Consider the following 27216-nt stretch of genomic DNA (forward strand, 5'->3'; position numbering starts at 1 on the left):
CATTTTGAAGCCCTAGGTCGAAATTATCATGGACTATAGGCCCGTAAAATTTCCCATTTGATTATAAGCCCATTGGACTTAAAATCAAGGCCTGTATTATTTTCTATTGATTTAATTAATTAAATAATTATTTAATTCCTTTATCAAATTAATTATTTATAATTTGAACCTTGATTTAAATTTATTTATTAATTTAGATACCAATTTATCATAATTAATAAATCTGCCATAATTTTTCTTTTCTTCTCAAAATTACACAACTCTGTGAAACTATCCAAAATTGACCTGGTCAACTTTGATAATTCTAATTGATGATTAAATCAATTAATTGAGACTATCTAGATGATTTTATCCAAGGTACAATGGGCACCATGGGCCTATGAAATCAAGCTCCAATAAGTTATCATAAATCTAACAAATAAATTTACTAACTTATTAATTCCTCGTGACTCCACTATAGACTTGGAATTGCACTCTTGAATTCATAGAACGCTCTATAACAAATATAGATACGCTATTAATTATCCATTGTTACAACCATAGCTGTCACTCAATCCTCTATAGACGGTCTACAATGAGATAGGACTAAAATACTGTTTTACCCCTCATTGTATTTTATCCTTAAAACACTTGGTTCCTTGTAAATGATATTTCAGTAAACTAATTTAATTACTGAAATGAGATCTCTATCATTTAACACCTTGAACCAAACTAAAAGGAAACCATCGTTTCACTTCTTCATCAGAAGCTATAGATGTTCATATATGTGATTAACACTCCCACTCAATTATACTACTGAGTTCCCAAGATGTAAGTATGGGCTAGTCCGTAGGGTAAGCTGGTAACGAACAAGTCAAAGAACTCAAATAATACAATCAGTTAGAATACTAACCACTCAGAATTGAGATTGAATTGACCTATGGTCAACTATATGATATGACTAGAATAGATAATAACGGTATGTTTACTTATCTTATCAACTATCAATATCGGTCCTGTCCGATGTAACAAATACATTCGATCTTATCTACTTTGCTAATGTTCTGGAAAGAACATAACACTGTAATGTGTAAGTAGATCATATCGTAGATTGGCAAGTCAGTGTAAATCCAGTGCACTGACTAATCTTAGGACTAACTTATTTTGAACATATAATCATATTTATATTCCACTGTGATTACGTCACTATAAATAAGATTAGCTATATGCTCGGGATTTAATAGAAGTTTATATTAAACAAATAATCATGAAAATAAAACATGTGAGCAAAGTGATTGACCAAGTCAAAAAATGATTTCTATTCTTTTATTGATAATAAAATGAGATTACAAAGAATTTGGGTTTTAATTAGGGCATAAAACCCCAACATGAAGGGCAAGCTCAACCCTTGATTCATTGGTCCTTTCGAGATTCTAGAAAAGATTGGACAAGTGGCTTACAGGTTGGCTTTGCCACGGTCGTTGTCGAGAGTTAATGACGTATTTCATGTTTTTATGTTGCGAAAGTATGTCTCAGATACGACACATGTGTTGAAGTATGAGGACTTGGAATTGTAGACAAATTTATCCTATGAGGAACGAACGATTCAAATTATAGATCAGAAGGATTAGGTTCTACGGAATAAGACAATTTTGCTAGGAGGTGACCTAGGAGCTTGAGTCAGCGATGCGAGATCAATATCCTGAGTTATTCAGGTAAATTTCGAGGACGAAATTATCAGTAGGAGGGGATAGTAGTAACGACCTACAAATCACTAATAAGCCTTAAGGGCCTTGATTAGTATGTTGGGAGGGCATAATTGGTATATGTGTTAATTGAATGATTTAATGCATGATTTTGTGATAATCATGCTTATATGATTATATGGATACATGAAATGCATGTCTAAGAGTATTAGTATGCACGTAGGCCCTGTTTATCTTAAAGGGGTATATTTGTAATTTTAGCCCTTTGAGGGCATAAATGTGATTATATGTTATAATTGTGAAGACCACATTATTATGTGGATATATTTGCAGCATGCAGCTTGAGGCGATCCTAGGGAGCCAGTTAGTGGGAAAGTCACAACGGGACCCAATACTTGACTCGGGGCAAGTCAAGGGGTATTTTGGGTATTAGATGGTTATTTGGGTTATCGAGTTATGGAGATAAATAATTGGAGATATATTTGAGGTTAGGAAGCTTAGGAGGGAATACTGGGGAAATTTACCATTTTACCCTCGGGGACGTTTTGGTACCCCGACCTTTGGGATTAACTTAATTAACTAAGGGTGGTTAAAACAAAATTTAGAAAATAGTAGAATTTAGCTAAACCGACCCTTTCCCTTTTCACTCAGCTCACTCACCTTTTTCCTAAACTCTCAAACTCTCTCTCAAGGAAGCTATTGAAACCAAAGGAGGATTTAGCTAGAGACTCAAGAATTTGAGCTGGAACTTTGCGGATTAGCTCAGTGATAGATAGAGGATTCAATCAGGAATTGAGGTAAGCTTTGAATTAAATTCTTGGTCATTAAATTCTATGTTTTCTGGGATGGGTTTTAGTGTTTTTGAGCTTATGGGTTTCAAATATTGAAGTGTAGTTTTATGAGTTTCTAAGTTATGTTTTTGTTGGGTTTTACTGCTGGGAATATGTTGGAGTGTTTATGGAAGTTAATTTGTGTCATTGGGATGGATTTGGGTTGAATTGAGTGAGGTTTGATTGTTAAAAATGGTGATATTTCTAGGTTTGAAAGGGTGGAGCTGCGGCTCAGTTCTTGGTGTGCCGCGACCCTCTTGAGCAGATGGGAGCTGATGATGAAGGGCGGGCCGCGGCATGGGGTGTGTTGAGCCGTGGCCCGTGTCTGTTATTTGGCGAGGCTGGGCCTCGGGATAGGGGTGGGCCACAGCATAGAGAGCTTAGGGCCGCAGCTCTTAAGGGAATTTTATGCCTTAAGGAGGTTTTAGGCGCAGAAACCTAACCTTGGGTGCTCGAGATCGATTCAACTACCGTGTTTGGTGGAATTCGATGTCTCGGAGGCTAGAACTTGGTCTGGAAACCTTTATATAGTTATTATTAATGGAATCCCCTATCTTGGTTGTGACTAGGTGTAAGCTAGGGCTTGGGAATTAAAAGTAATTAGAACATTTGGAATTAAAAGTAAGAAAACTACACCTGGTTGTGAGTTTATTACGGGACTAAGGGCTCCCTATTCTTGTATGCATTATGTAAGGTGGTATTATGCCATGGAAATGTAAAACAAACGGCCTAAGAGTGTCAGAGTTTATAATGGCGCACAGGGCGCGGCTCAGCCATTGGTAGCTGAGTACAACTTAATATTCACTGAGCTCGGTTTAAGCCGACCGGAGTCAGTGGTGTCAACAGAAGGTGCGACCTAAGTCATAGACCCTGGTTATTGTATGATTTTGTTGTTGTTGTTAATTAACAAATATGATATTCTGAATATCTGAGTATTAGTTTGTAGAGTTGCTGGTTATGTTTACTGATCTTGTGAATGTCATGGTCTGCTGAATATATGATCAGGCTTAGACAATTATTTGGTTATTGTCATTGTTTATGCTATGATATTATGGTTTTCTTGTTGGGCCTTGGCTCACGGGTGCTACGTGGTGCAGGTAAAGGCAAGGGTAAGCTTGATCAGCCCTGATTTGGAGAGCTTTAGAGGCGGAATGTACATGATTAGCTGCTTGGCCGCCATAGTTGAGGGAGGGATAGGAACAGGAGGACCTTAAATGTCTGTTTTGCCCTTAGAGTGGCAAATTGATGTATATACTTTGGAAAATTTTGTAAACTGTCTTTCAAACATTATTTCTTGTGGGATCCCACGTATAAAACATTTATTTATATGAGATGTATCTTTTATGACCAAAACCTTTTAACCCTAGTTCACCAATGGTCTTAGCGACACGTTTTCAACTAACTGACTTGATTAGCAAGTCTTTTTCTTTTATAAACACACATTATAACGGTCTTGGCTACCCAGAGCGTTACATCTCTGTTAGGTCGTCTACTTGTTGGGTCGATGTTTTGGACTTGACCAACATATCGTCTACGTAGACTTCCATTTTCTTTCTAAGTAGGTCCCAGAACATTCTGTTTACAAGCCTCTAATACGTAGCTCCAACATTCTTTAACCTGAAAGGCATGAAAATATTGAAGTATAGACTTTAGTCTGTCGGGAAGATGGTGTGTTCTTGGTCTGCTACATTCATCGAAATTTAGTTGTAGCTAGAAAAGGCATCCATGAAGCTTACCAATTCGTATCCAGAAGCGGCATCCACCATCTAGTCTATCTAGGGCAGTGGGATGTTATCTTTTGGACACGCCTTGTTGAGGTCTGTGAAAGCTATGCAAGTTTTCCATGTCCCATTTAGCTTTGGCACCAACACAAGATTTGCTAGCCATACGGGTTATAGTGCATCCCAGATGAAGTTAATCGAGGATAACTTTTTGATTTCTAGTCTGAGGGCCTCTGCCCATTCCGTTCCCAATGGCCTTCGCTTCTGTCGGACTGGAGATGCATTTTTGTCAATGCTCGAGGTATGAAATATAATGTTACAATCAATCCTGGTCAGATCTGCATGGGAGCAGGCCAGGACATCCTAGTTTCCTATTCGGGGATTTAATTTTTCGTCTTCCTGGACCACCCCCCGTGTTGGATGTAGTTGTGGGACTGGGGCGACATCCTCCTCATCTAGGGGCTCTTCGCAGACCATGAAGATTGGTCTAGCAGATACGTGATAACATTTTTGGGCGCTATTCTGATCTCCCCATACTGTCCGCACTCCGTTGTTATCACACGGGAACTTCAAGCATAGGTGGCGGATGGAGGTAATGGCACTGAAATTAACCAGAGCAGGACGCCCAGAAATCACATTGTATGCAGTGGGACAATCCACCACCACGATTGTGCAATACTTGAACGTGTTTTCAACATCATTTTCCAATGTAGCAAGGACTTGTATCTTGCACCTTGGGAGTAATGAGTCCCCATTGAAGGTGTATATTTGCGTGGAACACGAGGCTAGGTCCACCTCCGTTAAGCCGATTGCTATGAAGTTCGACTTGAATAAGACATTGAAAGAACATCCATTTTCTACCAACACTCCAGACACCCTTTTGTTGGTGATTTGGGCATCAATGACCAAGGGATCATGATGCGGGAAGTGGACATTCCTGACAACTTCCTCCGTGAATGTTATTGGAATATTCATCAGCTTTGGACAGTAGCTGGAGTCTGGACCAATGCACACATCTCATCATCGTGGTCGAGCTCCTTGAGATACCTCTTTTGGTCATTCTGGGATGGTCCTCCCAAATTCGGGCCTCTAGATATGGTGGCTACGTGGCCATCTAATCGCGGTGGCGCAGTTCCAGATGAATACAACATTCCGAGTTCAAAAGCCATAGGGCCTGTAGCGTCCCAAATTTGATAATAAGGCTTAGGGCCTTGATTAGCGTGTTGGGAGGGCAGTAATTGATTTAATTATGATAATATGTGAATTAAATGATTATGTGATTAGAAATGCATGTTTAGGTGAATTAAATATGCATGTGGGCCAAATTTGGTTATTAGGGACATATTTGTAATTTTAGCCCGTTGAGGGCATAAATGTGATATATGTGTGTATTGTGATTGATACCATGAGGATGTGGTGATATTTTTGTAATGTGTGATCCAAGACGATCCTAGGGAGCAGATTAGTTAAATAGTCACAACGGGGTAGAATACTCGGCTCGGGAGGAGCCTAGGGGTATTTTGGCGACACGGTTGGTGTTTAGGAATTACCAGGTAATGGGTGGTGATTTAACGTTTGTTTAGGTGTATCAGGGATTAAATGGGGATTTATAGGAACACTTGAAGGTTTAGCGGGATGTGGTAATAGACGAAATTGCTCTTGTTGGCACTAGGGTATTAGGATAGACTTGAGGGCATTTTAGGTATTTTGGGATTAAACTTAGCCTACACAACTCTAGAAAACCAACGTAAAAATAAAACAGAACTCTCTCTGATCTCTCAACACTCTCTCTCACTCGGTCCTCTCTCCCTCTCTTCGACATTTAAAAGCTGAGGAATTTTTTAGGATCCTAGGCTAAGGAATTGAAGACTAGAGGCTTGTTGTGCTTGGAGATTAGCATAAGGATTCACGATATCACAGAGGTAAGAAATTTTAGTTATTGTTTTGTTGAATTTTGCTAGAACTATAGGCTGGCATGTGAGTGGATTCTAAGTTTGGTTTTTAATGTTTGGTGAGTATATGAAACTATTTCAGGGATTGTTATGATGTCTATGTTGTACAAATAGGAAATCTAAGCTCAATTTTGGGTATAAAGGGTGTTTGAGTTGAATTATGGATTTAGGATCTATGAAAAATAACTGGTTTCTGGATTTCTGGGGCTCGCCCCATGGCTATGTTCTACAGGCGACATGGCCCATGTGTGCGAAAGGGCCTGGGTAGCCCCTGAGATTGCCTAGGCGCCACGACGCATAGCTTAGCGCGCCGTGACCCATGCCTTTTAGCAGAGAGGGCTTGCTCTCTTACTTGTAGCAGGCCGCGAGCCGCCCCCTAATGTCGCGGCTCAAAATAAGAAAAAGGGGAGAATGAAGGTTTTAAGCTCGGGAACTCAAATGTTAAGGCTCGGGAAGTAGAATTCACGGTCTCGGAGGCTAGAATAATATTTTGAAGTAATTATTTGGTTTAGGGCTTGACAGGCTTCTAATATGGATGCATTATGACTAGGAATACATCAGAGCTCGGATTAGAGGACTATGCTCGGGATTGCAGTAATCTATCAGCTCGAGACATATGTAAGAAAACTGTTGTACCTATAGAGCAAGGCATGGCCCAATTGTTTGTGTTTCAGGTCGTGGCCCTATTGCTTGTATTTAATATACGTGTGAATGTCTATGATTGCTATGATGTGTTATGCATTTTTGTGAATGAACGATGAAGTCTTGGAATGGCGAAGGATGAGAATGGTGAAGGTTGAGAACGGTGAAGGCCGAGAACAGCACGAAGTCGGGTACGACAAGGGCCGGGATAGGTGTTGAGCACGTTGAGTGCAGGCCACTAAGGCAAGACCCTCCAAGGGTGTTGTATCCACCCACTCGGTGAAGACCGCAAACCCAAGGCCTGGTAAAGCACCTGGGTCGGCATTGGCCGCATTGTGTTTAGTTTGTTGAGTGTTTTGTTGTACATTGTGGATTGACATGTGTGATTTGTTATATGTTGAGTTTATTGCTGGGCTTCATCTCACGAGTGCTCTGTGGTGCAGGTAAGGGAAAAGGAAAGGTTAACAAACCATGAGTACGGAGAGCGTGGACCGACGGGTACATGTTCGGCCTACCTGGCTATCCCAGCCAGGGTTATTTCAGGAAATGTACTGTAATGGTTTGTTTGTCGCTTAGGTCGACCGTATTTATATATTTGGATTGTAATACATTTTCTTAACAATATTTTGGGATCCAAAATGTATAACTTCTTATTATTTGAATGATTGTCCAAATCTTTAGAATTAATGTCGTTAAAGGAGTTTTATTTCAGTTTAGTCACACTTTTAACCTAAAATCTTGATTAGCGAGCTAATGGCACATTTATAACTCACATGGTAATGACTCTAAGGTAGTAGGGAATTACAAGGTCTCAGGAGGCCGCGCTATTGGGGCCCTCTGAGGGGCCTATGCTCTCGGTCCTAGAATATATATGTTGGGAATAGTTCCCTTAAAGCAATTGTAGTTGATAAACGTTTTAATCAAAATAAATAATTTAATTGAATTATCATATATATATATGTACTATGTCCGATATTATGCTGATAGTATTAAGTAAATAACAGAAAATTTCAATGTTCATCTATGTGGTCTTAATCTCATATTGGTATTAAAGGATCAAGATTGAGACAATGAACTTAAAACGGTTCGCGATAAAATAAATGTAACGACCCAAATTTACTAATAAGGCTTAAGGGCCTTGATTAGTGTGTCGAGAGGGCATAACTGGATTATATGTGATTGAAATGAATAAATGCATGGTGATGTGGTAAGCATGCTTATATGATTATTTGGATATATGTGATAGATGACTATGTGTATTAGTATGCATATAGGCCCTGATTAGGTTATAAGGGCATATTCGTAATTTTGGCTCGTTGAGGGCATAAATGTAAATATCTAGGATAAATTGTTGAGACCACATTATTATGTGGATATATATATATATTTGCAGCTTGTGACTCAAGGCGATCCTAGTGAGCGGTTTAGCGGAAAATTCACGGCGAGGAATTATACCCGGCTCTGGGTGAGTCTGGGGGTAATTCTGGGAATTTAGAAAATATATTGGAGACTATTTGACATTGATGAAAATGATTGGTGATTAGTTAGGTGTCGGGATTTAAGCAGTAATTGTTAGGAACGCTCGAGGAATTAGAAGGAATTGGGAGTAGTGACCAAAATTCCCTTAGGATGTTTAAAAGCTTAGTTTTAATTGGGAGGGAAATATGGTCTTTTGGTGTTTAGAATCAGAGATAAGTGTTATACTGCTTTATAGATTTAGTAGAAGTTGTAGAAAGACTTAGAAGTTAAAGAAAAGAAAAGAAGAAGGAAAAGGAAAGAAGGAATCATAGAAGTCCCTTCTCTCTCTCGGTTTAGGATTTCTTCTCCATTTCTTGGGGCCTTTTGGAGTTGTGGTTTAGAGGAGGGCTAGGAAAAAGCTTAGCAATTGGGTTCTTGATAAAGCTTGAGGAATAGTGAGAGTTATTCAGTCTAATTGAGGAAAGTTTTAAGGTTCTTTTCTTGAATTTCTGGTTATAGCTGAAATGGTTTTCTAAACATGAGTTTTGGATGGAATCAAGGGGGATAAGCTTGAGGAAGTGAAGGGCTTGAGGCTGAAAGGATACTACAGATAACCTAGGTTGAAATTCTCTATTGAAGGTATGAAATTCTAGCAATAAAGTTCTGAAGTTTCTGTTGTTTTCTGTTGAGTTTTTGAGCTTCAAGCTCAATCATGGTGGTTTCTTAATTTTGGGGTGCATGTGCTTAAGTTTTGTATGGTTGGGTCCTATGGGGTGAGTTATATATGATGGTAGGTTTGTTTTGGTGTTTGGTTGAAGTTTGGAAGGACTTTGTAGAGCTTTGGCTCAGGGAAAATCGAAGGAAGAAAAAATAGGGTTTGGCTGTGTTGTGACTAGCGCTAGCCTTTGGGCGCTACAGCGCTAGGCCTTGAGGTTAAAGAGCTTTTTGGCTCTGTTTGTAGCACTATAGTGCCCTCTTTATGGCGTTGTAGCGCTACCCTGTTTCAAGAAGAGGGATTTTGGGATATTTCTTAGGGTTTTTGCCCAGGCGCTCAGGGTTTGATTCTGCCACCCCATTTGGTGGAATTAGGGCTTCCTGAGGGCTCGGGACTGGTCCCGAGGCTAGGTTTCAGAATTGATGTTTGGGGATGATTCTGATCTATGGCTGTGACTAGGTGTACGCTAGGGCTCGGAATGGATCGTTCTTGAGGGTCGGTTTCATTGATCAAAGCTAACGGAATCGAAGGTACGAAAACTGCACCCGGTTATCTGATTGTATTGGGACTAAGAGATCCCTATATCTAAATGATGTCATAGATTGTATTATGCCATGGGACATGTGATAAATGGCCTAAGAGTTCCGAAATCAATATTTGCGTACAGGGTGCGGCTCGGCCGCTGGTAGCTGAGGACAGCTTGATATTTATTGAGCTCGGTTTAAGTGGGCCGGAGTCAGTGGGACAAATACGGGGTGCGACCTAAGGGCGTCGACCGCGGTTGTTACATGTGAATTGGTTATTAATGTTTATTGATAAGCTTAGTATGTTGAATGCCTGATTATATGGATATTTTGAATTGTTGAGTATATGATTATACTGTATGAATTATCTGACTATTTGATTGATGATTATTCTCTGTTACTGCGTTTTCTTGTTGGGCCTTGGTTCACAGGTGCTATGTCATGCAGGTAAAGGAAAGGGTAGAGTGGAGCATTCTTGAGTGGGAGAGCTTTGAGGCTGAATGTACATAGTCAGCTGATCGGCTGCCACGGCCGAGAAGTGGTACAGGATGGGAAGAGCCTAAATGTCTGTTTTGCCCTTAGAGTGGCTAGTAGATGTACTTTTATCTTGAAATTTTGTAAACTGTTTTTTAACGTTATATTACCTTTGGGATCCCATGTAAAAGAATGTTTGATTATATGAAATGTAGCTTTTGTGGCCAAAATATTTTTACCCTAGTTCAACTACACTTTCAGTAACACATTTCTAACTAAATGACTTGATTAGCAAGTCTTGCACCTTTATAAACACACAGTGTAACGATCTTGGTTGTCGAGGGCGTTACAACTTGGTATCAGAGCATCCAAGGTTTAAGGGTTCTTGAAGACTGGCTGAACATGTACATTCACCGTTAAAGACAAGCTCGACTCAGGGTTTGGTAATTGTGCATACGTGTTTATATGCTTAAATGATTAGAATGGAATATGAATGCTGATATTTGTTTGATTAATAGGGAGCATGAGATACTGATAGGGCCTGGCCCTTGACTGTTGTGTGGTGATATTGAGGTGTGCTTATTAGCATTGCTGTGTATGTGAATGAATATTTGAATAAACTGTTATATCTTGATTGTTTGTGAATGTTTAAGTTCCAATGGTGGATCATGGAAGGATTATTACCCTGTCATTGTAGCCTGACCGCCGAGTCGTTGATTACAAATTAACTTGGATAGCTATGCGTCCAAGACGATTTGTACTACTTACCGGCAGTAGGTCTGAGGCAAGGGATGATGACCAGGGCCATACCCCTCCGCCAGTCCCTGAGAACTGGCACCAACTTATGGCAGACATGCAAGCGTGACTACAGAGCCAGGATGATTAGATCCATACTTTGCGATAGCAAGCTTCATTAAGGAGTGCTGCCCCTATTGTGCCACCTGCAGTGGTATCAGTTGTATAGCCAGTAGAGGTTAGGAACAGATGGGAGCCTTTGTATGAGCGGTTCAGGAAGCAGCAGCCCCCAATCTTGGAGGGAGGACCTGATCCACTGAAGGCTAAATAGTGGATGACCATGATTTACTACTATCCTGGATTTTATGAGGGTAGAAGGACATGACAGAGTGTCATGTGCCATATATATGCTGAGAGAGGATGCCCATTTATGGTGGGAAGTGGCATCACAGACTAAGGATGTTACCACTCTGAGTTGGGAAGGATTCAAGTATTTATTCAGTCAGAAATACTATAATGTTGCCATCAGGGCAGCGAAGGTAAATGAGTTCGTGGGGCTGGTTCAGAGCAGCATGACGATTACAGAATATGCCCTGAAGTTTGACAGACTTGCGAATTTCGCACCAAATCTTGTGCCTACTGATGCAATTAGACAGGACAGATTTATCAGAGGTCTCAATGTTATGATAGTCCGAGATGTGAGGATTACAACAGTTCCTGAGGGGAGAACTTATGGCCAGGCTTTTGAGAAGGCTCTTACCGCTGAGGAAGCGGAGAATAAGATCTGGAGGGAGAGTGCAGTAAGGCGGGAGGGCCGCAGGGCAGTGCCTCCATATTCTGGGTATGGTAGGGGCAGAGGCCCCAGTCATCTGTAGAGGAAGACCCTTGACACTTTGACTGCTCCCGGCCCTGATAGGATGGGTCGGGGTACACAGGGTGGCTGTCAAGAAGGTGGTGATTCATGGAGGAGCTATCCTGAGTGCACGAGGTGCAAAAGATGCCATCCGGGCGAATTCTGGGCTAAGGACTATAATGTGTGCGGGGTGGTAGGAAACCTCAAGAAAGACTGCCCGACAGTGAAGAAAGGAGATGCAGGGAAAGTGGATAGCTTGACTCCAGCTCGAGTGATCACCCTGACGCAGGCGGAGGCCGAGGGCTACTCCCTCGATAGAGACAGGTCAGCTTTCTAGCGCTAGCTCTCCTTTTATTGTATTGATTGACTCTAGTGCTACACATTAGTTTGTTTCTATTAAGGTAATTGATAGACTATGTAGACCTAGTGAATATTATACTTCGGGATTTGGGACTATTTTACCTACAAGAGAATTGGTAGTTTCTAGGAGGTGGATTAGAGCACTGCCAGTGATGGTTGATGGTAGGGAATTGTCAGTAGACTTGATTGAGTTGGGTATGGAGGATTTTGACATGATTTTAGGCATGGATTGGCTGGTTAGATACGGAGCTACTATTGACTGTGGGAAGAACATGGTGACCTTTGAGTAGGAGGGCGAGGATCCCTTTGTCTTTGTGGGAGCGGTGCATGGACCCCGCGTACCCACATTTCAGTGCTGAGAGCTAGGGACCTATTACATGGAGGATGTATAGGTTTCTTAGCTAGTGTGGTAGATACCACTAGGGTTTTTCCAACAAGACCGGAGGAGACCAGATTGGTTTGCAAGTTCTTGAATGTGTTTCCTGAGGACTTACCCAGATTGTCGTCGCGTAGGGAGATTCAGTTTGTTATTGAGTTGGTGCCAGGGACAGAGCCAGTGTCGAGGGCACCATATAGAATGGCACCGGCAGAACTGAAGGAATTGAAGACATAGTTGCAGGAGTTTTTGGATTTGGGGTTCATCAGGCTTAGCTACTCGCCATGGGGTGCTCCAGTTTTTTTTGTGAAGAAGAAGGGACTCTAAGAATGTGTATAGACTATAGGGAATTGAACAAGTTAACCATCAAGAATAAGTATCCTCTACCAAGGATTGATGACTTGTTCGATCAGCTGCAGGGTAAGACGGTGTTCTCCATGATTGATCTTGGATCTGATTATCACCAACTGAGGATCAAGGACGATGACATACCGAAGACGGCCTTCCGAACGAGGTATGGGCACTATGAGTTTCTGATCATGTTGTTTGGTTAGACCACTGCCCCAACAGCCTTCATGGATCAAATGAACAGGGTGTTCAAGGACTTTTTGGATCAATTCGTTATTGTCATCATCGAAGACATCTTAGTGTACTCCGGTTTAGAGGCAGAGAACGAGCAACATCTACGACAGGTTTTGCAGAGATTGAGGGAGCATCAGTTTTACGACAAGTTTAAGAAATGTGAATTTTGGTTACCAGAAGTGACATTCCTTGGACATATTGTTGGTGTAGATGGGATTAAGGTGGATCCATCTAAGGTGGAGGCAGTTAGGGATTGGCCGAGGCCAAGGAACGCCTCGGAGGTTCAGAGTTTTCCATGTTTAGCAGGTTACTAAAGACGATTTGTAGAAGGCTTCTCGAAGATAGCAGCGCCAATGAAAGAATTGACACAAAAGAATTTGAAGTTTATCTGGTCAGACAAGTGTGAGAATAGTTTACAAGAATTGAAGCGACGACTTATTACCGCATCTGTGTTGAGTCTTCCTTTGGAGGAATGGAAGTTTGTTGTCTACTGTGATGCGTCGAGGTTGGGTTTAGGCTATGTGTTGATGCAGAATGAGAAAGCCATTGCTTATGCGTCACGACAGTTGAAGAAGTACGAGCAGCGGTATCCTACCCATGATTTGGAGTTATCAGTGGTGGTGTTCACACTGAAGGTTTGGCAGCATTATCTATATGGGGAGAAGTTCAAGATATACACCGATCACAAGAGCTTGAAGTAATTTTTCACACAGAAGGACCTAAACATGAGGCAGAGACGTTGGCCAGAGTTGGTAAAGGACTATGATTGTGATATTCTTTACCATCCGGGGAAATCCAATGTAGTGGTGGATGTGTTGAGCCGGTGGGGCCCGGGTCAGTTGTATCGTTCTAGCCAGATCTCAAGAGTGTTAGCTGATGAGATCGCTAGAGCAAGGATAGAATTGGTGGTGGGCCAGTTGGCCAATATTACTCTGCAGTCGACCCTACTAGAATGAATTAAGGAAGGTCAATTGGTAGACGCTCAGTTACAGGAGGTTAGTGAGAATGTCTTAGCGAGAGTATCTAAGGACTATTCTATTTCTAAGGTTCACTTGCTACTATATCAGGGACGGATTTGTGTTCCAGCTGATGAGGGGATCAGATGAGAGATATTGGATGAGTCACATACTACGCTGTAATCACTTCATCCGAGTACCATGAAAATGTATCAGGATCTACGGACGTTATATTGGTGGCCCAGGATAAAGAAGGATGTGGTGGAGTACGTAGCCAGAAGTTTAACCTGTCAGCAGGTGAAGGCTGAGCATCAGCGACCGGCAGGGTTGCTTCAGCCTTTGGGTATTCTCGAGTGGAAATGGGAGGATATTACGATGGATTTTGTGGGAGGTTTACCCAGGATAGTAGGGCTTCATTACTCGGTGTGGGTGATAGTGGATAGATACAACAAGTCAGCTCATTTCTTCCCGTGAAGACGACATATACTATGGATCAGTATGCAGATTTGTATGTGAGAGAGACCGTACGTCTCCATGGAGTTCCAAAGTCTATATTGTCAGACCGGGATCCATTCTTTACCTCCAAGTTTAGGGTAGTTTGTAGAAAGCTATGGGGACTCACCTGAAGTTCATCACGGCCTTTCATCCTCAGACTGATGGACAGTCTAAGAGGACGATTTAGGTATCGATTTTGAAGGATCGTGGAGTAAGTGTCTTCCGTTGATTGAGTTTTCATATAACAATAGTTACCAATCAACGATTAGTGTAGCTCCCTATGAAATGTTGTATGGGAGGAGATGTAGATCACCCATTCATTGGGATGAGATGGGTGAGAGGAAGTATTTGGGGTCGGATATGGTTCAGAAGACAAATGAAGCTATTGAGAAGATCCGAGCTAGGATTCTCGCCTCATAGAGCAGACAGAAGAGTTAGACTGATCCCAAGCATAGGGACGTGGAGTTCCAGGTTGGGGACCACATGTTTCTCTGAGTTTCACCACTGCGAGGGGTGAGGTGGTTTGGGAAGAAGGGCAAGCTAAGCCCTAGGTTCATCGGACCTTTTGAGATCTTGGAAAGGATCGGTCAGGTGGCGTACAGGATAGCTTTGCCACAATCGTTGTTAGGAGTCCATGGCATATTCCATGTTTCTATGCTCCGGAAGTACGTCTCAGATATGACACATGTGTTAAAGTATGAAGACTTGGAATTGCAGACAGATTTAGCTTATGAGGAGCGACCGGTTTAGATTTTGGATTGAAAGGACAAAGTACTACGGAATTAGACGATTCCTCTTGTTAAAGTGTTGTGGAGGAATAGTAGGGTTGAGGAGGCGACCTGGGAGCTTGAGTCAACAATGCGGAATCAGTATCCCGAGTTATTCAGGTAAATTTCAAGGACAAAATTCTCATTGAGAGGGGATAGTTGTAACGACCCAAATTTACTAATAAGGCTTAAGGGCCTTGATTAGTGTGTCGGGAGGGCATAACTGGATTATATGTGATTTAAATGAATAAATGCATGGTGATATGGTAAGCATGCTTATATGATTATTTGGATATATGTGATGCATGACTATGTGTATTAGTATGCATGTAGGCTTTGATTAGGTTATAAGGGCATATTCATAACTGTGGCCCGTTGAGGGCATAAATGTAAATATCTGTGATAAATTGTTGAGACCACATTATTATGTGGATATATTGAGACCAAATATCTGTGATTAGTTAGGTGTCGGGACTTAAGCGGTAATTGTTAGGAACGTTCGAGGAATTAGCGGGAATTGGGAGTAGAGACCAAAATGCCCTTAGGATGTTTAAAAGCTTAGTTTTAATTAGGAGGGCAATATGGTCTTTTGGTGTTTAGAATCAGAGATAAGTGTTATACTGCTTTATATATTTAGTAGAAGTTGTAGAAAGACTTAGAAGTTAAAGAAAAGAGAAGAAGAAGGAAAAGGAAAAAAGGAAAAATAGAAGTCTCTTCTCTCTCTCGGTTTAGGATTTCTTCTCCATTTCTTGGGACCTTTTGGAGCTGTGGTTCAGAGGAGGGCTAGGTCAAAGTTTATCAATTGGGTTCTTGATAAAGCTTGAGGAATAGCAGGAATTATTCAGTCTAACTGAGGTAAGTTTTAAGGTTCTTTCCTTGAATTTCTCGTTATAGCTGAAATGGTTTTCTAAACTTGAGTTTTGGATGGAATCAAGGGGGATAAGTGTAACACCCCAAGTTGCTAATAAGGTTTAGGACCTTGATTAGCGTGCCTGGAGGGAAATAAGTGAATTAATATGCTAATATATGAATTTAAATGAATATGTGATTAGAATGCATGTTTAGGTGGTATAAATATGCATGTGGGCCCGTTTGCATGATAGGGGTGAATTGGTAATTTTAGCCCATTGAGGGCATAAATGTGATAATTGTATTATGTGATTTGTACCATGTGAGTGTGGTGATAATAATGCGATGCACGTGCCGAGACGGTCCTAGAGAGCTAGATAACTCAAGTCACAACAGGATTTCACACCCGGCTCGGGAGGAGCCTAGGGGTACTTTGGGAAATTTCGTGAGTTGAGTTGAGAATTTGTGGTTATTGGTGATTAGGTAACCTGAGTAACCATTAGTAACTGCTGAGAGTAACAAGTTTAGATGGAAAATGGTAGAATTGTAATATAAGTGAAAGGACAAGAGTGCCCTTCAGGTTTAGTTAGGAGAGGATAACCATGGGAGAATAGGATAGTAATTTGACAGGGATATAGATTACTTCAGCTGAAGGAAAAAGGGGATACGTATTACACTTAGTCATATGGTTTGTTTATGCTGAAATTGGAAGAAACCTAGAGGAAAAGAGAAGAAAAGGAAGAAAGGAAGGGAGTTGGGAATTCTGAGATTTAGGAGAGGAGTTAAGGTGATTTGAAGTAATTGAAGCCAAACAAGAATCAAGATTTGTTCTGAGGTAAGAATTGCTCCTGTTTTACTGAGTTTTAAGCTTGATTTTAGAAAGTAAGAATGGGAATTTAAGGATAGTTATGGCTGGTTTTGTGAGAATTCAGCTTGATAGTCAAGAGGAGTTGGTCTAAAGCTGGGATTGGAGGAAGCTCAAGTTGAATTCTTGATTGAGGTAAGAGTACTAAACATGTTTTAATTCTTATAACTGTTATGGTTTAAGAGTCTAGGGGTCTGGTTTACACTTCTTTCAAGTTTTAGTTTAAGTGTTTGAAATCTGAAACTCAAGTGTGAATTTTAGGTGTGATTGTGTGTTTGTGCTTGTTGGTGGTGTTTATAGGTTGTTAGATGGTTTATTTGGGGTTTTGGATTGATTTTGAGGTTTGGGTATGCATTGGGGTTGAATTGGGAGTGTTTTGGCTCGGGGAAAATGCAGAGGAAAACCCAGATTTCTGGGTTCGCGAAGGAGCGTCGCGGCGCGAGGCTGCTTCAGGATAGGGGAAGGCTTTCTGACTTGCTAGGCACCGCGGCCCTCTAGGGCAGCGCCGCGGCGCTAGGCTAATTTTCAAAACATGGAATTTTGCAATTTTGAGCTTTTGCTCTGGGGGTTCGGGGGATGTTTCCGATGAATTGTTTTAGGAATTTGGGGATTCCGAGAGTGTGGGATTGGTCCCGGGAAGTGGTTTTGGATTGGTTAGTAATAAAGGATGTTTTATATGTGTTGTGACTAGGTCTCCGGAGAGGCTCGGGTTAAAGGACCGTGCTCGCGGCCTTGGTGCATCGGAAAGCTCGGGATACAGGTAAGAAAACCACTGTTCCCATAGAGCTTTGTATGCAGGGTTGAGCCCAATATGTCTGAATTGCAGGGCGTAGCCCTTTGATTGAATTTGTTAGTATTCAGTATATGTTTGTTATGCTATGAATACGATTAGATGAATGTTCGGCGAGAGCCGGGAACGGCGCAGGCCGAGGTCGGCAGGGGCCGGGAACGGCGTTGGGCACGTTGAGTGCTAGGCCGAGTACCGCAAGTGGCCGGGAGTAGCGTTGAGCACGTGGAGTGCAAGTTGCCAGGGTGAGACCCTATAGGACACCTGGGATAACCTCACGGTGTGGACCACGAACCCAGGGCCTGGTAAAGCGCCTGGGACGGCGTGGCTGTATGTGTGTAGCCTATTGGTGGCCTGATTATATGCTAAGTGTTTGTTATGTATATGTTAACTGCTTGTGAGGTTTTTCTTGCTGGGCTTCGGCTCACAAGTGCTCTGTGGTGCAGGTAAGGGCAAGGGGAAAGTCAACCAACCATGAGTACGGAGAGCGTGAAGCGGCGTGTACATGTTTGGCCTACCTGGCTGCCACGGCCAGTGGTTTTGGGAGATGGTTGTACTAAAACTTAGATTTTGTCATCTAGTCGACTTAAATTTGTAGATTATATGTTGAAAATATTTCTAAACAGTTTCTTGGGATCCCAAGTGTCAACTACTCAATGATTTTTAGTAAATGGAATTATTTTCAAAGTTTGTTTCGCTGTTTATGATTTAATTACACTTTTGACTTAAAAACCTCGATTAGCGAGTTGAAGGCACGTTTAAAAACTCACTTAGTAACGGCTCTAAGGAAGTAGGGCGTTATAATAAGCTTGAGGAAGTGAAGGGCTTGAGGCTGAAAGGATACTAGAGATAACCTAGGTTGAAATTCTCCATTGAAGGTATGAAATTCTAGCTTTAAAGTTCTGAAGTTTCTATTGTTTTCTGTTGAGTTTTTGAGCTTCAAGCTCAATCATGGTGGTTTCTTAATTTTGGGGTGCATGTAATTAAGTTTTGTATGGTTGGGTCATATGGGGTGAGTTATAGATGATGGTAGGCTTGTTTTGGTGTTTGGTTGAAGTTTGGAAGGATTTTGTAGAGCTTTGGCTCGGGGAAAATCGAAGGAAGAAAATATAGGGTTTGGCTGTGTTGTGACTAGCGCTGTAGCGCTAGCCTTTGGGCGCTACAGCGCTAGGCCTTGAGGTCAGAGAGCTTTTTGGCTCTGCTTGTAGCGCTATAGCACCTTCTTCATGGCGCTGTAGCGCTACCCTGTTTCCAGAATAGGGTTTTTGCCCGGGGGCTCAGGGTTTGATTCTGCCACCCCATTTGGTGGAATTAGGGCTTCCCGAGGGCTCGGGATTGGTCCTGAGGCTAGGTTTTGGAATTGAAGTTTGGTGATGATTCTGATCTATGGCTGTGACTAGGTGTATGCTTGGGCTCGGAATGGATCGTTCTTGAGGGTCGGTTTCATTGATCAAAGCTAACGGAATCGAAGGTAAGAAAACTGCACCCGGTTATCTGATTGTATTGGGACTAAGAGATCCCTATATCTGTATGATATCATAGATGGTATGATGCCATGGGACATGCGATAAATTGCCTAAGAGTGCTGGAATCAATATTAGCGCACAGGGCGCGGCTCGACCACTGGTAGCTAAGGACAGCTTGATATTCGATGAGCTCGGTTTAAGCGGGCTGGAGTCACTGGGATAAATAGGGGGTGCGACCTAATGGCGTCGACCCTGGTTTTTACATGTGAATTGGTTATTAATGTTAATTGATAAGCTTGGTATGCTGAATGCCTGATTATATGGATATTTTGGATTGTTGAGTATATGATTATACTGTATGAATTATCTGACTGTTTGATTGATGATTATTCTCTGTTACTGTGTTTTCTTGTTGGGCCTTGGTTCACAGGTGCTACGTCATGCAGGTAAAGGAAAGGGTAGAGTGGAGCATTCTTGAGTGGGAGAGCTTTGAGGCTGAATGTACATAGTCAGCTGATCGGCCGCCACGGCCGAGAAGTGGTACAGGGCGGGAAGAGCCTAAATGTTTGTTTTTCCCTTAGAGTGGTTAGTAGCTATACTTTTATCCTGAAATTTTGTAAACTACCTTTTAATGTTATTACCTTTGGGATCCCAAGTAAAATAATGTTTGATTATATGAAATGTAGCTTTTGTGGCCAAAATCTTTTAACCCTTGTGTTATCCCCAAAAATTGGAGTTCGATGACGTGGCAATAGAAATGACAAATGGCAAGGAATGGTTGGGTGATCTGGCTTAGGAGTGACCCGGTAGACCAGTGAAGAATTTTTGACTGGCCAGTCACATGTTTGTCTGCCCAGGCATGACCATGTCCGACCAGTCATGTGTTTGTCTGCCCAGGCATGACCTTGACCGACCAGTCATGACCATGTCCGACCAGTCATGACCATGTCCGACCATCCAAGTGCATGTCTGCCCAGCCGAGTGCATGTCTGCCCAGTCAGGTGCGTGTCCGCCCAGTGAAGGTTTGGCCGACCAGCCTGAATGAGATATGGATTGACTAGATAGAGGAAAGCTGCGCAAGAGATCCCAGAAGCAGCTTCAACGAGAATCGGTCTTGGCTTGCGCGGGAATCTCTCATTTATCCCACGAATATAGTGTACTGTTACATTTTGAATATTATTGTAATTTAAATATAATGAGAATCATAAAATATCTCGATTATGGGGGATATCATCTGTACGATCATGAGCCTATAAATACAAGGCTTATGGCATCATAAAGGGGACTTTTTGGGCTTTTGAACTTTTGATCCGAATTTTCTAGAGAGAGAGAGTACTTGTATTTGAGAGAATTCTTGTATTCTTGTAATCTGTACTGAAGAAACTCAGTTGACTCAGGTTCATCTGATCTTGAGTGTAGATCTATAATCACAACTCTAAGTGGATTAGGCTATTACCATCACATTGGGGCTGAACCACTATAAAAATCGTCTGTGTCGTTTATTTTCTCTTGAAGGTTTTATCATTTTTGACATCCACACATCGTTGGCCAAAAACGCGGTCAACATTTTGGTGCTTTCATTGAGAGCCTAAAGAGAAAGACAGATGGTCCCTGAAGTATTATGGCGCCTAAGAACACCAATGCGGCTTCCAAGAAGACAGGTTCCTCTAAAGAGCCTGACAGATCATAAGGTCCTGGCCCTCATGACCGTGAGACTGAGCCTAGTGTCGTGCTCGAGGACGTGACTCTAGAAGTTGAAGAACTCCAGGAAGCCATGGGGGCCTTCCAGGAGGAGATGGCACAATTCCACGCTAGACAGGAGGCGTTCGCTGAAGAGATGGCCAGGCAGAAAGCCGCGTTAGAGCAGCAAAGGCGCAATATGGAGGCCAGAAGCGAAGAGCTCAGACAGGAACAGGAGGAGGTCAACCGGAGACATCGTGAAGTAGCACTTGCTCTAGAAGCGGCTATCCAATTGGCCCAAGCCAATGCTCAAGTCGCAGCACAAGCAGCCACCCAGGGAGCAAGAAATAATAATGTTGGTCAGAGGACCACTGACAGAGCCGATTCTCGAGAACTGGGCAGAAGCAGGAGTAACCCCCCTGGTCAGGAAGATGATGGGGACCGATCCAGAACTGCCTCGACGCAAAGGGAGCACTCTAGAACCCCCTCCAGGAGCCACCGATCAGAAACTTTAAGGTCAGGAAGTCACCAATCGAGCAGTAAGAAGACCCCACCCATGCAGGATTAGACCAAGACTCCTCGAGAGAAGAGGACTTCACAATTCAAAGATGGGCATGGTCATGATGAGGCTGATAGTCATCACACCGACCAGTCAAAGGAAAAGGAGGGCAATGACCAACAAGGAGGAAAAGACTGCCTGGGGCGTACCGAAAGGCCTCCACTGCACCCCGGCCAGCAACGTAGTGGGAGAGAGCAAGTCCCGCGTAGTATGCCCTCTAAAAAATCAAAAAGTACGGTGTTTGATCGGGCAGGAGAGCATGCTTCCCAGAAGGATCTGAGGGACGTAATCACCAACAAGAGGAGGACCGTCCTGGTCGAAGGGCAAAATCTGGACCGCCCTGCCAGTCAAGTAGAAATACTTGACGATGGCGCGCCAGATGGTAATGCCCGACCAGGCGGTCAAGACCTTGGAACCTCATCAGTTGCACCAGCCATCCAAGCCCAGCTTGACATGCTAACAGCTACAGTGCTAGGTTTGTCAAAATGACCTTCCGAGATAGACGCGATAGACCACCGGAGTGGCAGCCCATTTTGTGCCCGGATTAGAACAGCCCAGCCTCTGGCAAAATATAAAGCACCGGTTCTGCCAATATATACAGAAAAGGCAGATCCCATCAGACATGTTGGGAAATTTGAGGACCAGATGGAATTGCTCGGAGTAAGTAACGATTATCGATGTAGAGTTTTCCTGACTACATTGTTAGATACTGCCAAGGAATGGTATTGGAAGTTTAAGCCAAACTCCATTACCTCTTGGGAAGCATTCAGGAAGGAGTTTTGTAGACAATTCAACACTTCCCGGACTCCGCCAGTTTATGCCAACCACTTGGCAAATATCAAACAAGGAAAAGATGAGTCTCTAAAGAATTATATACAGAGATTCATGAGAGAAGCCAATAGAGCAACTGCTGTAGGAGACGAGGGGAAGATGGTTGCAATATCTTCTGGGATAACTTATTGGAGCCCTTTGTGGGATAGCATACATAGAAATCCAATTTCAACACTTCAACAATTTCTTGACCGAGCAGACAAATATATGAAATTGTATGATGCAATCGAGAAAGAGGAGAATGGCATAAACAATATGGGCGGATCAACTGACTCTCCTAAGGATGGTGGAAAGAAATGTGGAAATAATGGGTCTGACGACCATGAGGAAAAGAAAGCAAAGTTGAATTCAAGTGAAAAGCCAACCAAGTATGAGCCTCAGTTCACTAACTGCACCACTCTCTCAGCTAGCCGAGCGAAGATATATCTTGCTAGTCATGAAGAGGTTCCGTACAAGAAACCTCCACCCATCAGGAAAGAGATGAGGAAGAGAGACATGAATAAGTTTTGTCGTTTCCATGGAGATTATGGTCATGACACGAATGAATGCAATCACCTCAAGGACGAGATAGAATTTCTTCTCCGGTCGAGCAAGTTGAGGAAGTACCAAGCAGAGACACCCCAAGGAGAAGGAGGCAGCAGCAATCCTGGTTTCAGACGACAAAGATCTCCACCCTTGCAGCCCAGACCTGTGGACTTTACCTTAGACACTATATGTGGAGGTCCACACTTGGCTGAGGAGAGCAACAAAGCAATGGAGAAGTATGCTGAGTGGGAGTGCTAGGATCAAAAACCACTGGAGTGGCGAGCATCGAAGGATATATTATTTCTAAATACCGCTTTCAGAGTGGTAGCTTGATTTCGAGTTGTTTGACTTGTTATTTAAGTTTGGTTTATGAGCTGGTTATTTGCTAACCAGTCATTTTATTTTTGAACAATTTTGGTTGTTTAAGACTCGTTATTTGACATGTTTTGTCCTTTTTAATTTACGAGTAATAAAAGAGACTACGCGCAGCGTGGTCGATTCTTGCTACAAATATGCATGTGTGTTAGTTATCCGAACAGTGTTCAACTAGTCGGTAAAATCGGATAGTGTTCAACTGGTCGATACGTTCAAGCAGTGTTCAACTGCTCGAATATTTTCCATATATTCTATGTGTTTCAAGAGTAATTAACTACTCGAACAGATTCGGTCAAGTAGCAAGTGACTAAGGGTCTTATACTGGTATATAATTTAACACAGGCAATAAGAGCACGAGTTAATATATCTGTTTTTAGGCTGACTTGTAAATTTTCGAAGTCCAAAAAGGCCATTAAGCTAACTTGTTTGACAAAGCTTATGTAACTTGGAATTTTTAAAATTTCAAGTTAGGAGCAGATATTCGTGTGACAATAAACATTATGCTCATAAAATATTAGAGCAATAAGAGTGTGAGGAAGTATACTTAGTATGGACTTATGAAATGTCTAGAATTTCTAAGTTAGAAAACTAAGTACTCATGCGAAAATATAAGGCATACATCAGAGTGACTTTACTATTCACAAAAAACTTATAACTTTTTAAGTCTAAAAAGACTTAGAATGTTTTAAGTTAGCAAAGAAAAGTAAAGTATAAATGCCAACAGCTCGGCTGTACGAGAAAAATATCAAAGCTGCTAAGCAACAATTGTCTTCACAAGAATAAAGAGCAAACTATTAGCCAGGTACAAGGTTTAGCTGATCAAGTGCAAAGTTTTCCTGGTCGGGAGAGGAGATACAACTTCCCTGGTCAGCTAAGCATATATCACTGGTCGAGTAGGAAACTCTGTTGTTTAGCATGAATAACATCGATGAGTCCCTGGAGTAAATCAAACAAATCAGTTAGTTCAACAGAAAAATATTTATTTTTACTACTTGGATAAACATTTTTTAAGAAGTAAGAATGTAGAGTGCATGAGGAAAAAGAGACTTTGATGTCTAAAATGCTTGGGGGCATTCATGTGTCCGAGCAGTACACATAACTGATCGGACGGGTGTGTATGCCCGAGCGGCTACATCAGGTATGTCCGAGAGTGTCGAGAAGTTGCGCCTGCTGTCTGAGCGGATGGTGATGTCCGATCGGCTTGAGGACTAGTCCAAGTAGATGCACGTGATAGCTGGGCAGATGATGTGGTGTCCGATCAGATGAAGGCTAGTCCGGGCAGCTGGCTGCTTCCGAGCGGTGTGAGGGTATTCGTCCGAGCAGCTGGGCGCGTCTTGGCGGATGGTGGTGTGCATGTCCGAGGGGTTGCGCTGGGTTCCGAGGGGAAGTCATGGGTGATTCAAGCGGAGGCACGCGTGTCCGACCAGCCAGCGTGCGTGTCCAAGACAAGGTGCATCCGAGTGTCCGAGCGGGGTAGGCTGTGTCCGACCAATTGGAGCTACGTTGGCTGCGTCCAAGCGGCTGAAGGTTGGTGTCCGAGTGGATCGAGGAGGACGCCTAGGGGATGCATGTCCGAAGAGTTGGTCATCCGAGGAGATGTACACACGAAGGGCTATGTGTCCCAGTAGCTGGGCATCTAAGGAGCAAGGAAACCTATTTTCTTGATTTTGAACTATTCAAACAAGCTCAAAAAATAGAATTTGAAGAAATCAAAAGACAAGTTCAATCGTGGGATTACGTGAAAGTTATCGACCAAATGGAAGCTTTTGGATGACCTCAAAAGCATTTTGCTAGAAGAAAAGTTTATTATGTGAGTATATCATATAATAAACTTGGGAGGCAAATGTTATCCCCAAAACATGGAGTTCGATGACGTGGCAATAGAAATGACAAATGGCAAGGAATGGTTGGGTGATCTGGCTTAGGAGTGACCCGGTAGACCAGTGAAGAATTTTTTACTGGCCAGTCACAGGTTTGTCTACCTAGACATGACCATGTCCAAACAGTCATGTGTTTGTCTGCCCAGGCATGACCATGTCCGACAAGTCATGTGTTTTTCTGCTCAGGCATGACCTTGACCGACCAGTCATGACCATGTCCGACCAGTCATGACCATGTCCGACCAGCCAAGTGCATGTCTGCCCAATCAGGTGCGTGTCCGCCCAGTGAAGGTTTGGCCGACCAGCCTGAATGAGATATGGATCGACTAGATAGAGCAAAGCTGCGCAAGAGATCCCAGAAGCAGCTTCATCGAGAATCGGTCTTGGCTTGCGCGGGAATCTCTCATTTATCCCACGAATATAGTGTACTGTTACATTTTGAATATTAATGTAATTTAAATATAATGAGAATCATAAAATATCCCGATTATGGGGGATATCATCTGTACGATCCTGAGCCTATAAATACAAGGCTTATGGCATCATAAAGGGGACTTTTTGGGCTTTTGAACTTTTGATCCGAATTTTCTAGAGAGAGAGAGTACTTGTTTTTTAGAGAATTCTTGTATTCTTGTAATCTGTACTGAAGAAACTCAGTTGACTCAGGTTCATCTGATCTTGAGTGTAGATCTATAACTACAACTCTAAGTGGATTAGGCTATTACCATCACATTGGGGCTGAACCACTATAAAAATCGTCTGTGTCGTTTACTTTCTCTTGAAGGTTTTATCATTTTTGACGTCCACACGTCGTTGGCCAAAAACGCGGTCAACACCTTGTTCAACTACAGTTTAAGTAACACATTTCTAACTAAATTACTTGATTAGCAAGTCTTGCACCTTTATAAACACACAGTGTAACAGTCTTGGCTATCCAGGGCGTTACAATGAAGATATGGAATCTTTAGATTAATTACTAGAAATATGGTTCACTAGTATTATGAATACAAGTGACCTAGATTCGGGTCACTAGTGTAGTAGGACACTTTAGTGAAGGTATTTTATATATAGTGATATACAGAACTAGACTAGATGTGATTTGTTAATACTTGTTTAAACACCGTTTCATAGTATTAATTAAACACATCAAACGATGATCATATACACGAAGATCTTAATCATGAAGTTACCTTGAACTCCTATATATGTCATCTGATCATTTGATTCATGCGTTAAGGTTTGTCAGAATGATCAGGCTGAAAACAATTATTTTGGGGACTCAATGATATATATGGCTGGGGATAGTTTAATAGATATGGAATCTATACATTCTTTTAGATTGAATAATGGTTCCCTATTGGGTTGACTTTTGGAACTGAAAAGGTTATGAGCGCTCATGTCGCAAACTTGTTTTGACACAACCTTCACTAGTAAAGTCAATTGTACACTAGGAACTAGATAGAGTTAAAAGGGTAAAATGGTAATTTTATTCCTTTTAAATTACGAACTAATAATAGAGGATTAATATTGTATATAATGATTATATCAATGGACAATTTATTCTTTAATAAAGTACTCTGTAAATATATGTCTATAATTATCAAGAGTTCAATCTCATATTTATAGTGGAGTAATCATGATATTAATAAGTATAATTATTTAATCAAAGAGCTTTGATTAATAATCTAATATTTATTGGAGCTTGAAATTATAGGTCCATAGGTCCCCAGGGTGGCTCTAACAACACCATATCAAGATAAGAGTTGATACAAGGGTAAAATTGTAATATGGAAATATGAGAAGAATTTTATTCTTCGAGTCAAATATACAATTATATGATAATTGAGGTTGAATAATTATTTTAGAATTAATTATTAAATTTTGAATATATATTTATTTATTTAGATATAGAATTTTTGAAATATATATAATAATAAATAAATATTTTTTGAAATTAATTATTTTATTTGAGTGAGAGAAAATAAAAATGGTAAGTTAAAATAGTTTTGATTTATTTATTTTTAAAAGGATGATGATAATGATGATTATTAATTTTAATTTTAATTTTTGAATTTAAAATTTAAATTTGTATTATGGTTGTGATCTTTTCCTTAAAAAGATGATACCATATTATGTGGGAAAAATTTATTTAATTAAATAAATAAATAAAATCAAATAGGAAAAATACAATATTCCCTAAAAGGGAATAATGCTACACGCATGACATAGTCCAAGGAATGTGTCATGCGTGTATATGATACTGATAAAATATCA

Source organism: Humulus lupulus, chromosome 3 (assembly GCF_963169125.1).
Source record: "Humulus lupulus chromosome 3, drHumLupu1.1, whole genome shotgun sequence".
In the NCBI taxonomy this organism is placed as follows: domain Eukaryota; kingdom Viridiplantae; phylum Streptophyta; class Magnoliopsida; order Rosales; family Cannabaceae; genus Humulus; species Humulus lupulus.